The sequence below is a fragment of the Armigeres subalbatus genome, chromosome 1 (assembly GCF_024139115.2).
Source record: "Armigeres subalbatus isolate Guangzhou_Male chromosome 1, GZ_Asu_2, whole genome shotgun sequence".
Lineage (NCBI taxonomy): Eukaryota > Metazoa > Arthropoda > Insecta > Diptera > Culicidae > Armigeres > Armigeres subalbatus.
The window spans coordinates 300,293,571-300,310,781 of NC_085139.1; positions in this window are offsets into that span (position 1 = coordinate 300,293,571).

Consider the following 17,211-nt stretch of genomic DNA (forward strand, 5'->3'; position numbering starts at 1 on the left):
AATTGACGGTATTAACCAGCCCCCATGGTTTAAAAATAGAATAATCCATTCCAGCAAAAAAGAATGAATACAAACCTCGTTATCATTTTACTGATTATCTTTAACCTCTTCAATTGAAATGCCATTTATATAGTTCTTTCATTTTGCTCTAACAGTAGTTCGATAGTTTAGTTGTTCATGTGGATTACACGGCTTAATGCTTGTAGTCGCTACAAATCAACGAGCAGGGCATATTTTTTTGGTCATAAGCTTGAGGTCAAAAACATGAAAAAACAAAAACAAAAAACACCTCAATATCTAATAATGATGCAACTTACTTTCAAAAAAGGCATGAGAACTGCTGCACTCATTTTTTTTGAGATTTTGCTAACGTAAAAACTATATCACACACATAAAACGCGACGCGATGCAGGACACAAAACCTAATTATACGATTTTTTAAATATACGAATTTGTCGACCTGTTTCGGGCTCGATGCTGCCTATCTATTGGACGTGGTCCCGAATGGTCCTGGATAACTCTTCCAGAAACTCCGAGAATATTTCCGGAAACATTCTTCCGGAGATTTCGGAGGACTATTTCGTAGTCTCTGGGCGACTTCAGAGGAATCTCTTGGCTGGCGGCTCCGAAGGACTCTTCCGGAGACTGCGGAGAAATCTTTGAAAGAACCTCCTTAGAATCCTTAGGAACACTCCGGATGAACCTCAGGCTACTACGGAGGAATATCCGGGAGATTTCGGACAAACCTTCGGAAGAATTTTGAGGAATCTCCTGGAGACTCAGCAGCTGGACCACGTCCCGTAGACTGGTAAACAAAAAAAGATAAACTTTCATCTTCAAGGATTCGCACCGGAAAAAGCACGCTTGCAGTTCACAAGAGTGGTGTTACTGCCTGAAAGATCCAGGACCATGCGAGTTCCAGTGTTGTGTCTAGTCTCGCGTCGCATTTCATGTGCATGAGAAATGGTCTTTGTGTCTATACTTTTTTATGTTATCATTTCTAAAAACACGAAATTTTCCCAAGAGTTCTCCGGAGCCTCCAAGAAAGTCACCTGGAGTCTGCAGGAGAGTGCTCTGGAGTCTTTGTTAGATTTGTTAGTTTTCGAGGTAGGTTGTAGCTGGTGATGGCGGTTCGCCACCGGTGAAACAGTAGCTCGAGACGTTGCTGACGGTTCGCCACCGGCGTGGTAGGTGGCCGTGAGTCTGATGACGATTCGCCACCGGCGTGGCAGATGGCGGTGAGTCTAATGACGGTTCGCTAGCAACTCGGGACACTAGCGACTCGTGCAGCTCCTGCTGGCAAGCCACAGCCTGTGCGAAAGGATCAAAAGAAAAAGGTCCTCTGATCGGACCTGCCTTTTTGCAAATATACTATATTAACAATATGATTCAATCTCACGAAATTTTGGCGACACCACATGTGGCGCCAACTCGCGTCCGAAAGGATCGATACACACGTAAATCGAACTACCCAAAATATGACGATCGTTTTACACACACTTCAAAATGTCATCATGGAAAGAAATAGGGATGCTTGATGTTTTTTTGCAAACTTAATCGATTATGTTTAATCGAATGCAAATGGAAAATCAAATGTTATAGCAGAAGTGTGGTAGGCATATTTTTGTGGAAATGTATAATAAATTTGATATAGCTCGTTGAACTGTATCCGGCGGGACCATGCCGGTGCACCTACTCGCTCTTTGTTTCGCACACCATGTTGCTGTTTGCTCATTTGACTGCAACACTTTTATCAAATGTACTATTGTCGCGCTAATCTTTTCCTATGTCGAATTCGTTTTTAAAAAGTTCCAACCTAGGTTGGAACCAGTTCCAACCTAAGTGCTGTCAAAGCGTTTTTTTATTCGCTCAGGTTGGAACTAGGTTCGCACTAGTTCCAACCCCAAAGCTGTCGGGTTCGCACTGTGTTGTTTCACGGTTTCGCACCGGGTTCACCAATACAAATGTACTTCAACTGTCAAAACCACGTGGGTGGGTGGGACTGGGCGGAATAAACAAGCAGAAGGGAGAAACGAAACTGTAGGTTTATTAGAATAAAATGCGCATTGAAAATCTTTTTTTTTTTTGGAATTTTGTGATATTTGTAATTGTAGTTTTAAATGAAATTAATCCAGTACTGTTGTCTAGATTCAGTTTTAAAAATAATTGTTAGGGAAGTTCATATTGTCATAAGTTCATTCAGGTTTTCCTCACATTTTGTGTCCTAAATTAGGTCGGTGGATGGAATTATGTAGTTTGGGAATTCCCCTTGAAACCCGTTCACAAAATCCGCTAGGAAATGTCAGGAAAATATAATTGAGGAACACCGAATAGAATTATTTCTTATGCAGAATTTCTTTTGAAATTCTTGCAAAAACTCTTTCGTGCGTTTCAGAATTTTCTTCGGGAATTCTGCCAGAAATTACTTCAGACATTCTTTCAGTAATTCTTTCTTGAATTTTCAGGCATTCCTCCATATGTTTTCCAAGGGATCCTTTCGAGATGAATTCCTTTGAAAATTTTTCTAGGAATATCTTTGAATACTGTTCCAGGATTTTCTCTGGAAGTTGCTTCAGGAATTAATTTGGAAATTCCTACAATAATTCCTTCAGGGAATCCTTCTGGAATACAGGAACTTACTCAAAGTTTCCTTCAGGAATTGCTCTGCAAGTTTCGTACATAAATTCCCCCGGAAGTCCCTTGAGCAATTCTGAGATTCTTGAAAATTGAAAATGCACGGGGCCCGGAATCCGGCGGAAATTTTTCCCGAGGTGTTGAGGCTACCTTTATCAGGAGAGGTAGCAAGGAAAAAAATTAGCGAATCCTGGAGAACTTTTATTTCATGCTTCCCCAATGAGTTCCCCAAAAAAAAATTTGTAGAAATAGATGAATTTTTGTAAAATAGAAAATCTCTTTTACATGAATTCTATACGGAATTCGTGGTATAAAAATGTGCACGGGATTATTGAATATAATTAGCATAATAGGGGAACTTTTCCGATCTCCATCTCACTGAACATAAATATATTCATCTCATCGGGAAACAAAGAAATACAGCACCAATTTCGTCGCCTCTTTTTGTCAACATGCGTGCTCACTGCTGAATAAAAGCACAAAAATTATAAACAATCCAAATTCCTTCCCATTGCTTTGGTTTTGATGGGATGAATATCGGAGCCATGAGATGAATTCCAGGAGCAGTTCCCCTATTTATATTCGCCCAAAAGTAAATTCCACTACCGCAAAAATCAGTTCACGCACTTGAACATATTTATTTATTTATCATGATCTTATTAGTCAAGGCCAACGCACTGCCAGTGCACTGGATGTCCGCGATCATCTGGATCATATGTTTCGAATCAAAACAAACACGATGCTACGCACACCAACATATCCAATGACAGATGGAACTGAAAATGTTTTTTTATTCAGGGTTCGGGTTGGCACTGACCCAGGTTTAAAAACGAATTCGACACTAGAATGCTGCGGCGGTCTTACACTCGCAGGCTCGGAAGCAGGAAGCCGCAGTACTCTATTTTATCTCGAGATGCATAATATATTAACAATATGATTCACTCTCACGAAATTCTGGCGACCCCACATGTGGCGCCACGATACACGATACACGTTATAATTAAACTATCCAACATATGACGATCGTTATGCACACACACTTACGGAGCCGAATTTATTGAATTCAACATTTGGCAAGCAAACATTACCGCTAGGCAAAGGTTAAACTCACTGGTATTTTTTAACAGCAAGGAAGTGACCCTGATCAATTTACTTATGTTTTGTAACACTTTTTTAGTTTAAATGTAAATTAACAAAATTCGTAGAGATTTAGAGATTTATAGATTTATAGATGGAATTCAGACATTCAAGACTTAAGGATTTTTTAAAACGTAACGATTTTTATCACATTTTCAAGGATGATGTGAGATGAGCATTAGGGTGGTTCAAAAAATTGATTTTGATCCACAGTGCTCATCTGATTCTTTACCATGTTCTGAGTTTCCCCTGAAAATTTGAGCTCATTTGGATTAAAACTAATTTAGCACAAGCCGTTTCAAGTTTGCATGCAAATTAGTATGGAGAAAATTATTTTTCGTTGTACTGTTAATGAAGTTTCTCCATCAAGCGCAGGTTAAAAGAAAACCTACATAGCTAAAAGGAATACTCAACAGCTTTCACTCAGTGTAAACCGCATCTCAATTAATCGTTCCAATAATTCATGATTAGACAATGTTTTCACCACGTAAAACACTTTTTGGTAGTTGATTTGCATTATAAATATATTAGGAGAAGTATCAATATATTCAAGGGAGATTATATATTGCTGTTACAATTATTTTAAATTGATATTTGAAAACCATCCCTAGAGCGGAATAAAACTTGTAATGTTGCTTGGGATATCACCGCATGGCTAAGGAAGGCTTTTATATTACTATGGTAGATTATTGTTTAGCATGATCAATCGTTTTGAATAATTGTATGACACCAGTTAAACTTATTCATTCGCATAACAAGTTTCAATTTTGGCAGGTGTTTAGAAAGAATTGGGTATATATGAGAAAAAGATATCGAAGCAGTGCATAATCTCCATCCAAGCGTTTCTCAGCTATTTTCAGAGGATTTCATACATTTATCGAGTTTGGCTTCGTTATGCTCTTTGACGCTTGAGCTTCAATAAACAAGTTATTTAGACTATAACTTGGTAATAATCGATTCCTCCTTAATTTTTATATGATGATTGGAAGAAAAAATCGAGGAAACTCATTTAGTAGTGACGTGGTAAATAATTGACTGTTTTACAACTAAAAGGTTCCGTTTAAGGGAGAAAAAGTTGTATGGGACCCTCGGTAGATTTTTTCAAATAGTCACGAAATGAAGGTGTAAAGGGTCAAACCCAATGGACACGTTTTCGTCCGTTTTGACAGTTTCCCCATGTGTTTGGCCCATAAGAGCTATATTTTCACGTAGTGAAAGTATTAGCGATGCTTATTTTTTTTTGTCACACACCGCGTTGAATTATCTTGATTTTATAAAATCAATGATGATTTCTTTTCAAATTAACTCGCATGCATAATCCCATTTTTGAGAATTCCAAAATTGTTATCAATTTGAGAATATGATTTGACAGAGAGAAACGTACTTTTGTGAACAAACTGCCCGATATGAGAGTCTGATATAAATACAATTCAAACATAATTACGTTTGTGGTACAATCTCTCTATATAAAAATGAGTTTGCATTTCCTTTGAGGCAATATAACTCACGAACGGGTTGACCGATTTGTACGGGTTTTTCATTAATCGATTCGTCTTGAGGATCACTAAATTTTGAGGAGAAAGTTGAGAAATTGTGAAAATACAATTTTAAAGCGAGTTGTAAGGAAACCCAATACGATCGCGCTAAAAATGATCTAGAGTGTGGCGCTGAATGAACTCAACAATTGACAGTAAGAATGCAAAATATAGTTGACTCTGTAAATCTCGATGTTCTATATCTCGATATCTCTCCCTATGTCGATGGTTTCCTCGGTCCCTTCAATCTACATATTGTAGGGTGCTGTCAATACGATACACCGCGCGGCTGTTGTGATGTTTCCAAAAGCGCATTTGCACAAGATTCCACGCGGCGTTTCAGATTCAAAAGGAACAACCGCACCTTAGGAAACGCCGCAATGTTATCTCCCCATAAGAATCGAGTATACGGGCAGCAAAAAGCGCGGTGCGTCGTTTCCTGTGGGGACCGCCGCGTGTACTTTTGGGCAAATGCGTTAATACTATTTGGCTTTCTACATCTCGATAACTTCCCTATCTTGAAATCTTTCTATCCCGATGTGTAGTACCGTGGGGCATCGAAATCCGTACACTTAAGCACCTTAGGATATGAAAAAGTCATTAGAAAATAGGAATCGAATGTAAATAAAACATTTGTCATCAACACATGAGCATGAAAGCTTCTACTTTTGAACTGTTTCACATTTACTCATTAAAAACTACGAAAAACATGATAAAATAATGAATTAAATCAACTACTCCTGACTCGAAATCCGTCCACCGTGGACGGATTTCGAATCAAAGGATTAAAATCCGTACAGCTAGTTTTTAATTAAATATTTAAATTGAAGCAGTCTTATTGACTAAGCTACCACTGAAAATTGTTCGATACGCACCTTGAGGAGCGATCCCTTCGATTTGTATTCCGCTCATCTTATGTAATGATTCGCAATTAGCAATTAAAACACAGTTGCTTTTGGTGCAATTATGCTCTACCCGAAAACAAAATGGCGGCACAAACTCCGCGTTTGGTGGGTGGAGATTTGTTTTGGACGGATTTCGGTGCTGTACGGATTTCGGTCCCGCACGGTAATAGTATTTTGTTCTGGATTCACTCTCCCTATGTCGATATGTTCAAATTTTTAGGCTACTAGACCATATTTGGACGATAACAATACAGATCAACAATCAGCAATGATATTTGTTTTGTTGTCGTTTTTCATAGCAACAAGCTGTTTTGGATCTAGTACCCATTTAAATTTTCCTTCCATTCCTCGATCTCTCCCTATCTCGATGGTCCCTTCAATATCGAGATGTGGAGAGCGATCAGTATAATCCCGAGCAAGGTCGGGTACGTTCAACTAGTTTTTATTGCGAAAGTATCGAAAAATAATCTATTAAATCCCAAAAAATATCTGATATTGGATACGAAATCGAGAAAGCACAATAAAATTTCTGCGTAATTAAGTTTAGCCGAAATATCTCACCGTAATGCTACGTTTTGAAAGGGCAAGTGAATTGAACAGCTTAGTTTAATGCAATTTACTTGCCAAGAGTTGAACATGTTCAACTTACTGTCCGTTCAAGTGAGTTGAGCGAAGGTGTTTGGACGCGTTTAATCCAAGCGACTTGTTCAATTCACTTTCCATGTCTAAATGTAGCCAAATAATCATACCCATTATGATAAGCGTAACATAACAAAACGCAATCGGATGAGTGTCATCTTCATGGCTTTCCACTAAAGATACATATTCATTCAATCAATGGTGGGCAGCAAAAAGTTTTCAATTCATAATATGTTGCAACGCAGGTGTTAAGTTCCAGTAGGAATTTAGGACACCGAAGAGGAAGAAGAATGATGCATTGGAATAATATCGATAATATTCAGAAAGAATTAATCAAATTTCTTGCTGAAGAAAATGATAGAAATGTTTACAGTGGAACAATCATTTTAATGTTTGCGGAACGGCTTTCACAGTTTGAACGATTGAAGCAAAGGTGTAGTTTGTCTGCTTTGCACTGCTTCATCGAAATATTTACAGTAGTGTTTGCATTTAACAAAGTCGATATTTTGCATTTAACAAAGTCGATAATCGATTTATTGAAAAATGTATGGACATCCCCACACTGTAAAATGTCATCGAACAACTGTATGACTACTCACCGGAAGATGGCAGGAGGGTTTTCCAGCACAAGCTAGAAAAAAACATGTTTAGATTCCTCTTTGCTCGCTAGATGATGTTGTTATCACCGGCAAATTGTTCGCCATTTCGTTGTATGGGAAAACTCGAAGTGAACCATATTGTTAATATAATATATTTGCTTGCAGGTACTGAAGAGAGCTCATGATTATTCCGAAACCTTTGAACAGGCGCTTAACGATGTTATACCCCTATAGTTCGCAATGACACATCTGTTTCCCTTCTTGTAGATTGGAGATAGGAATGACGTTTTCCACGCGATGGGAAAGGTCGCCCTCTGAATGGAACGGTTGAATAACTTCGCCAATGGTACCAGTAAATCAGCAGAGCACTTTTTAAGCAGAGACGATGGAATGCCATCCGGTCCGGGTATTGTGCAGTACTTGAGCTTTCGGAGTGCCTGTAGTACTTGTTCTTCAGAAATTTCAAAAATTCCAAAATCGAAACGATCCAATGGAGTATCTCGGAGCTTCGTCTACTTGAGATGGGCCGAGTACTGCATTTGTAAAAGCCTTCTTGAAATGCTGGGCAAATAGTAGGGGAGGATGTTCGGTTGTGGGCACCCTTTTGTGTTTGGTCCATAACTTTGGCCCTGGTTGATCTTATGTCGACATTTGCATAGCAATCGAAAGCTAAACTTATAACCTTACTACTAGCAAAGAAATTAATATGATTCCATCGATTTAGAAAAAAAATATTGACAATTTAGAAAATTTGACATTTTTGGACATTTTCATTTCGTGGTTCGGTTGTGGGCACCCTTGAAAACTTAGCTAAAAATAAAGAAGCATGAATAAAAACCACCCAGATTTAAAGACAAGCCAAGAGACGCTAAAAAACTCAAATCAATTCACCTAGCAGTGATGATGCCTTCCTCGGTGCATTAAGGAGGATGCTGAAAAAAATCACATAGAAAGGTCTAAAATAGAACTTTAGGTAAATGGGTTTTAATTTTTCATTGATTTACGTTTTATTGGTATGCATCACAGTCAAAAAATCCTGATTAATCTCCCTAGCGGCAATAGTGCCTTTCTCGTTCATTACAAAAAATAATATTTTGGCCATAAATTTTGATCCCATAGTCCGATCTAACCAATTTTCAATAGGAAACAATGGGAAAGCATTCCCCTGACCATGTTGCAAGCAAATCGGTCAACGCTTTGTTCCAAAAAGTGTGTGTATAATGACTAGACATGCCCAACAAAAATATTAAATAAACTCATTATTTCGAACAATTATGTCAAACTAATTATAAAAACTGACTTAAAACGTTATTAAAAATAAGTTAGTAGTAAGGACAAGTAAAACGATATTGAATGATTTATCAATAAAATGAGGGTGCCCATAACCGAACCAATAAAGGTGCCCACAACCGAATTTCTTAGCCTTTTTGGAACGAGAAGAAGAAAAAAATCGCGCTAAAATTTTGATGGCAATCGACATTGGGCCTCAAAATAGATTAAATACACTGTGTAAATACGCATTAGAACTCACTTTTTGAATTAAATCCTTTAATTTATGACACTTTGAAAAGGCCAAAAAAACTTTCGTGTTGTTTTTCTTGTACGAAAAATTTATTTGTTTCTAGTTCAAAGTAGAGATGCCCATCCGGTTTGATATTGAGCACAAAACATCATGCTATTATAGCAAACAAATGACGGTTGTCAGAATGACAGCATCTCTTATCTGTCAAAAGATACATAGGGGTGCCCATAACCGAACGGTGCCCACAACCGAACCTCCTCCCCTATGCACTTTTCAGATGCCGTATCTGCAGATAAGTCACCATCATGCATTTTCATCCGATTTTTCATCATCTGGACGACTTTCTCAAAAACTTCGAAGGTCTCTCTTTCGAAGGAATCTCTTGGCGGCTCCGAAGGACTCTCCCGGAGACTGCGGAGAAATCTTTGATCTTAGATTCCTCTGGGACACTCCCAATGAACCTCAGGATACTCCGGGAGATGTCGGACAAACCTCCAGAAGAATTTGGGGGAAACTCTTGGAGGCTCAGCAGTTAGACCATGACCCGTAGATGGGCAGCATCGAGCCCAAAACTGGTAAACAAAAAAGGTAAACTTTCATCTTTCAGGATTCGTACCCTCGGAAAAAGTATAACATATTCGTTAAAAGCACACTTGCAGTGGTGTTACTGCGTGCAAAAGATTCAGGACCATGCAAGTTCTGGTAGGTTAAAAATCGTTTTTAGTTTGTAAGCACCATAAGTGTTCTGTCAAGTCTCGCGTCGCGTTTTATGTGCATGAGAAATAGTCGTTGTATACATTTTTATTGTCATCCTTTCTTAAAACACAACGAAAAAATCTTGATTAGTTTCGAATTTCAGCAGGTGCATATAACACACAATAAGTCTCCTCACTTCATGGTATGTTTTGGGGTGCAACATTGCATTACAAATAAGAATGTTTTTTTTAGATGTGGAATAATAACAATTTGGAATTTGGAGCTTAAAAAAAGTTCGCAATCTTTTAGGTAAGCAAAGTTTTTTTTTGTCTTTATTAAGGAGACTTTCAGCCCGAGGCTGGCTCGTCTCCGGGTAAGCAAAGTTTGTTATTTAACTCACTTTCAGTCTTAAGATGTGTCTTTTACCCATTTCGGTATTGAGGCCGTCCAAATTGTTTTCGTTATAATGGTCGTCCAATTGTTTGAGTGCTGAGGCCTTAAGATGTTCTTGGTACGCCAAGAAATCAAGAAGTCATAAGTGGTGCAGATCCTTGATGACGCACAGTAAGACGTTCATCATCATTTTCAAGTATTTAAAGTTTTTCGAGAACCTCCTGGAGCTTGACCCTTTGTTTTGTGATACATTGGATAGAATGCAACCATTGCATATGTTCATGGTCATCCAAGAAAACCCTGGAAAAAGCCTTAAGATCTACACGCGTAATCAAAGATCTTTCGGATTGTTTAAAAAATGGTGCAACCCCTTTGTGGTACAAAGAATAGAATGTGTCCATTGCATAGGTTTATGCTCATCCAAAAAACTCTGGAAAAGGCCATAAGATCTACACGCGTAACCAGAGCTCTTTCGGCTTATTCCAAAAGTGGTACAACCTCTTTGTGGTACATATAATATAATGCGTCCATTGCATAGGTTCATGGTCATCCGTCATGGTAATGGTCAGAAAACTCTGGAATAGGCCTTAAGATCAACATCAAGAACTACTTAGAATTCAAGCATATACCTAGAAGGGGTCACACAACTTGTTTATTCTTCAATAACTGTCTCCATGACGGAGGTTGATCCACAGACCTTGACTCTATGGAGTTTGTAGACTGCCTGTGGCCCACGACAACAACAAGAACTACTTGGAATACAAACATATACCTAGAAGGGGTCACACAACTTGTTTATTCTTTAATAACTGTCTCCATTACGAAGGTTGATCAACAGACCTTCACTGTATGGAGTTCGTAGATCATAACAACAGGTAATACCACTTCGCATGCAAGCTTAAATCCTTTTACCAGAACATCCGTAGTACTTAGATCATCTAAAAACATCTTCCGAAACTAATCCAAATTTGCTTCATATAAATGCTTGAAACTTGTTTTACGCTCCTATAGGGCGTAAAAAGAGGGAGCGATATTTCGAATTTTGAACATAAAAAGTGGGGCGCAAAAAGAGGGAGCGTAAAAAGAGGTTTTACAGTATACCTTTACGCATGCTGTCATAAGTAAATCTTACTGACTCTCAAATCACAGAGAAACAGACGTCTCACTTAGAACAAAAAGCAATTAAAATCATCGTCACGGAAACATTATCGCCCAATGCTAAATACAACGTAATTGGACAATCGGCAACCAGATGGCGGTAGTGAGCAAACACATACAAAATCGATGGAAGCGCCATCGGTGGCCGATCGACCACCTACAAAAATTGAATCTACCGTTGAAAAGGTAAACGATGGAACATGTGTTGAGAGAGACGTCTGTTTCTCTGTGCTCAAATGTTTCACAGAGTGCTCAAATCGAACTACAAAACAGATATAGCACAGAGAAACAGACGTCTCACTCAACACATGTTCCATCGTTTACCTTTTCAACGGTAGATTCAATTTTTGTAGGTGGTCGATCGGCCACCGATGGCGCTTCCATCGATTTTGTATGTGTTTGCTCACTACCGCCATCTGGTTGCCGATTGTCCAATTACGTTGTATTTAGCATTGGGCGATAATGTTTCCGTGACGATGATTTTGATTGCTTTTTGTTCTAAGTGAGACGTCTGTTTCTCTGTGGATATACTTAATATGAAGGAAATACTTTCGTAGTCTCCGGGGGCCCTCCTTAACCGTGCGGTAAGACGCGTGGCTACAAAGCAAGACCATGCTGAGGGTGGCTGGGTTCGATTCCCGGTGCCGGTCTAGACAATTTTCGGCTTGGAAATTGTCTCGACTACCCTGGGCATAAAAGTATCATCGTGTTAGCCTCATGATATACAAATGCAAAAATGGTAACTTGGCTTAGAAACCTCGCAGTTAATAACTGTGGAAGTGCTTAAGTGAACACTAAGCTGCGAGGCGGCTCTGTCCCAGTGTGGGGATGTAATGCCAATAAGAAGAAGAAGTCTCTGGGGGAGTTTGCCTCCGGAGACTTCAGCATAGTCCCCCGGAGTTTTCCCGAGAATCTCCCGGAGTCACTAAGATAGTTATCTGCAGTCTGCAGGAGAGTTCTCTGGATTCTTTGGGAGATACCTCCAAAGGGAAGTCCTCCGAAGACTACGAGAGAGTCCTCCGGAATCTCCGGTAGAGTCTTTTGGTGTCTCCAGAAGAGTCCTCCGGAGATTTTAGCAGATTCCTGCGGAGTCTCCAAGAGAGTCATCTGGAGTCTCCAGGAAAGTCCTCTGTAGTCTCCGAGAGAGTCCTCTAAAGTCTACGGGGTAGTCCTCTGGATACTACTAGAGAGTCCTCCGGAGCTTCCAAGAGAATCATCTGCACCCAACGAGTAGGTGATAACAGATTTATATCAGAACTTGTTATTCAGTTAGAGAGTTTTTAATGACAAAGTTTGTTATAAAACATGTACTATTAGAAGTTAAAATAAACAAAATTGTAACTAAGTTTCTTCTAGCTTCAACAAAAACAATACTAAATATGTAAACAATTGAAAAAAATATAACATGAAAAGTGATAAAAATAACTAAATCTATTACAAATTATGTTATTTAAATGATCAAAGTTATAATTGGTTGAGTTAAAAGTATTGCTGTTCATGATTATTATACCATATTGTGTTATAATCATGTTATGACGATCATGGATTTTTTTTCTTCATCCGGGGCAGAGGATTTATAACAAAATTATTGTAACACATTTTGATATAATTGTGATATCATTTTAATATGACCAACTGGTCGGAGAGTCTCCAGGAGAGTCCACCGGAGTTTCTGGGAGATTCCTCCAAAGGATGACCTCCAGAGTATTCGGGAAAGTCATCGTGAGTCTCCGAGAGAGTGCTCTGGATTCCCCTGGAGAGTGCTCTACAGTTACCGGGGGAGTCCTCAAGAGTCTCCGGCAGAGTCTTCTGGTATCTCCAGGAGAGTTCTCCGGAGTCATTAGGAGAGTTCTCTGAACTCTCCAAGAGAGTCATTTGGAGTCTCCAGGAAAGTCCTCTGGAATCTCCAGGAAAGTCCTCTGGTGTCTCCAGAAGAGTCCTCTGGAGTCTATGGAAGAGTCCACCGGGATCTCCGCGAGAGTCCTTCGGAATTTCTCTGAAGTATCGGGGAGAGTTAACCATAGTCTTTAGTTAGTCATCGAAAGTCTCCAGAAGAGTCCTCCGGAGTTATCGGAAGGCACCTACGTAGTCTCCGGGAAAGAGCTGTGGAGTTTCTGGGAGAGTGCTCGGGAGTCTCTGGGAGTGTTCTCTGGATTCTCCGTGATAGTCCTCTTGAGACTTCGTGAGAGTCCTCCGACGTCTCCAAGAGAGTCCTGGGAGTGCTGTAGAGTCTACAGAAGAGTCCTCCGGAATCTCCGGGAGAGTAATCTGGAGTCTCCAGAAGAGTCATGTGGAGTCTCCAAGAGTCTCCTCAGGAGTCTTTGGGAGACTCCAAAATAGGAGAGTCCACCAGTGTCTTCGGGAGACTAATTGTGAGTCCGGGAGAGTCATCCGGAGTTATCAGAAGAGTCCTTCGCAGTTTTCGGAAGAGTCCCCCAGAGTCTCCAAAGGAGTCCTTTGGAGTTGCAGACCTCCAGAGTCCTCAAGAGAGTACTCTGGAGTCTCCGGGAAAATCCCCTGAAGTCTCTGGGGGAGCCCTTTGGAGTCTTTGGGAGAGTCCTCTGGAGTATCTGGGAGATTCCTTAGGAGTCTCTGGGTGAGTATCTGGAAGAGTTCTTCAAAGTCTTCGAGATAGTCATCGTGAGTCTCCGAGAGAGTGCTCCGGAGTTATCGGAAAAAATCTACGGAATCTCCGCGAGAGAGCTTTGAATTCTCTGGGAGAGTTCTATGGAGTCTTGAAGTCTCTGCGACATTCCTCCAAACAGGAGTACTCCGGATAATCTGGGAGAATCTTTCAGAGTCTTCGGGAGTGTCATTCGCGAGAGTCCTCTGGAGTCTCCGGGAGAATCTTCTGGAGTCTTGTAGTCTTTGAGACATTCCTCAGAAGGAGAGTCCACTGGAGAATATGGAACAGTCCTACAGAGTCTTTGCAAGAGTCAACGTGAGTCACCGCGAGAGAGCTTTGGAGTCTTCGAGAGTCCTCCGTAGGCGTAAAAGAAAGTTCTCCGGAGTCTCCGGAAGAGTCCTCCGGAGTTTCTGTGGGGGATTCTCTGAATTATGTGGGAGTACTCTTGAGTCCCCAGACGAGTCTTCTGGGGTCTACGACAGAGTCTTCCGGAGACTCCTGAAGATTCCTTCAGAGTTTTCGGAAGAGTCCTGAAATATCGGAAGAGTTTTCTAGAGTCTCCGTAACAGTGCTGCCGAGACTCCGCGATAGTCCTCTGGAGTCTCCGGGAGCATCTTCTGGAGTCTTGCAGTCCTTGAGACATTCATCTGAAGGAGAGTCCTCCGGATAATTGTAACCAGTCACTTTCCCAGGTTACAATTTACTGCCTTAAACACTTGGTCAATTCGGCTCACTAAGAAGATTGTATTTTTTTTATGTCACATTGTAAGTAAATGTCTAAATGTATAACGTGTGAACGTTTATTGTATATTTAATAGCCCTTGGCTGACGTAGATGTTGAGTTTTGTAGATTAATGTTCAAATAAAATGTATATATTATGTTCTTGTTTTCTTTCGTTAAGATTTAAATTTAAATGTTCGTCTGGTCAGCTATATGTAAATATTGTACTAAAATGGTTGTGCTATGTGGGTTGCAGTCCCAAACGAACCGCCAACCGGCGATAATTATTTGGTATGGCGGTTGAGCGAAGAAACCAACATCAAAATGCGATGACGGGGCTGGGTATAAATAAGCCAGAAGAAAGCCTTGGGGGAGAAGTTTGAAATCCGATCCGGAGGAGTGACGTTTGGTGACCGTTCCGTTTACGCCCGTCCATTTGCGTATCAGTAGTTCCGCGTGGTTGGCCAGTGTGGTAACCATTATTCGGCCAAAGTGAGCAGCTACATCGTCACGGTAGATATTTGGACTTATGTTTATTCCGTACGGAACTTTGTTCGACCGCACCACAACGGCCAGTGTACGACACGCCCAAAGCTAGTGCTGGTCGCGTTAGGTCGACTTAGTTCATCATCGTACAAAGAACCAAACTAGTGTGGTGCAATAGACTGCAGTGTTTGTGTGTTGGTCAGAAGTGGCAGGTTAGGTTCCTTCCGGTGTTCGGAGGTCTTAGTGACAATTTGAAAAGACTGTGTTCTGCCTAGTGAAAGTGTCGGTACTCGCCTGGGTTCCTGACCAACGTTCATCATGGCCACAACGACAGTTAAGTTCAATCATCGTCCATAAATAAACTTATTGTTCAAAATTTGTATTGCATAATTCTAAATTGTTTGTTTGAGCCGAATTGTCTAGTCCCCTTTTGTTCTTGTTTTAAGTTCTACTGAGTGTTTAAGGTAAGTTAGGGAAGCAGATTCCTTCCAGAGACCAATCCGTAAATATATACGACCCTGAGGATACGCGTTGGGACAAGGCAGACTAAAGAGGCCTTGTGTGCCCACCCTGGAGGCTGCCGTTGGATTTAGACCAGAAGCTTGGGGCTAGGCTGGTCTCCTTCTGGGACTAAGCGTCACTCCCGAGGTCCCAAATCGTATCATAATATGAAAGAGTCCTCCAGAGTCTTTGAAAGAGTCATCGTGAGTCACCGCGAGAGAGCTTTGGAGTCTTCGAGAGAGTTCTCCGGAGTCTCCAGAAGAGTTCTCCGGAGTCTTATGAAGAGTTCTTCGGAGTCTCCGGAAGACTCCTCCTGGGTCTCCGGAAGACTACTCCGAAATCTCCGAAAGAGTTCTCCGGAGTCTCCGAAAGAGTCCTCCGGATTCTTTGTGGGAGATTTCTCCAAAGGATAGTCATCTGGATTATGTGGGAGAGCTCTGGAGTCTTCGGAAGTATTCTCCAGAGTCTCCGGAAGAGTTTTCTGGAGTCTACGGGAGAGCCCGCCAGAGTCTCCTGAAGAGCCTTCCGAGTCTCCGGAAGAGTCCTCCGTAGTCTCCCAAACAGTCCACCGGAGTCTTTCTGGGATATTCCTCCAAAGCAGAGTCCCTGGAGTATGTAGGAGTGCTCTGGAGTATCCAGGCGAGTCCTCTGGGGTAAACGAGAGAGTGTCCTCTGGATTCTCAGGAAGAATTTTCTGGAGAGTTTTCTGTAGACGTCAGGAGAGTCCCCCCCAAGTCTTCGTGAGAATCTACCGGAGCCTCAGAGAGAGCTTTGAAGCTTCCGGGAAAGCCCTCTGAGGTCTACTGTAGAATCCTCCGGAGTCACCGGGAGAGTCCTATGGATTCTCCGGGACAGTCTTCTGGTGTTTACGGGAGAGTCCTCCGAAGTATCCGGCAGAGTCTACTGGAATCTGCGGCGTTCTTAAGGAGTCTCCGGTACATTCAGGAAAAAATCTTCGGCATGTTCGGGTGAATCTTCCGGAATATCCGGGAGAATCGTGCGTAGTCTTCGTAGTCTCCAAGAAAGTTCCACGGAGTCTTCGAGGATTCTTCCGAAGTCTTCGGCTTTTTCTCTGGAGTCTTCGGGAATTCTTCCGAAGTTTCCGGAAGATTTCTTTGAAGTCTCCGGGTTGATTCTTTCGGATTCTCGGGGAGATTCGTATACTGATTCTCATGAAGATTCTTAAAAAAATCTCCGTCTAATTCCTTCTAAATTTGCTGGAGATTCCTCTGGTGTATATGCGAGATTGCTCTGGAGTCTCCGTGAGATTCATCCGGAGGTTTTTGGAGATTCTTCGCACAAGCTCGCTTCAGGCGGTTGTATCTATATTTCTTGAAGAAACTCTGCGCTACCGAATTACACCTGCCATAGTGTTGCTGAGTTTTGTGTAGACGTGAACATTCATTGTTGCAGTTAATTATTTCGCCAAGAATCAGCTATTGAACTTCATTGCAAAAAAGCCCATAATTAAGTTCTGAATTTCATTGCTCGAATGAAAGGATGTAAATGACATGGCTATTAAACTCAATTACCAATCAACATTCGCCATGCATTGCGATTGATTGGGACACGCAAATGGGATAACAAATAGAGATGTCTTTCGCGTAACAATGAACCAAATGTTCCATTAGGTTAACGATTTTAAAATGTGTTTAGTTG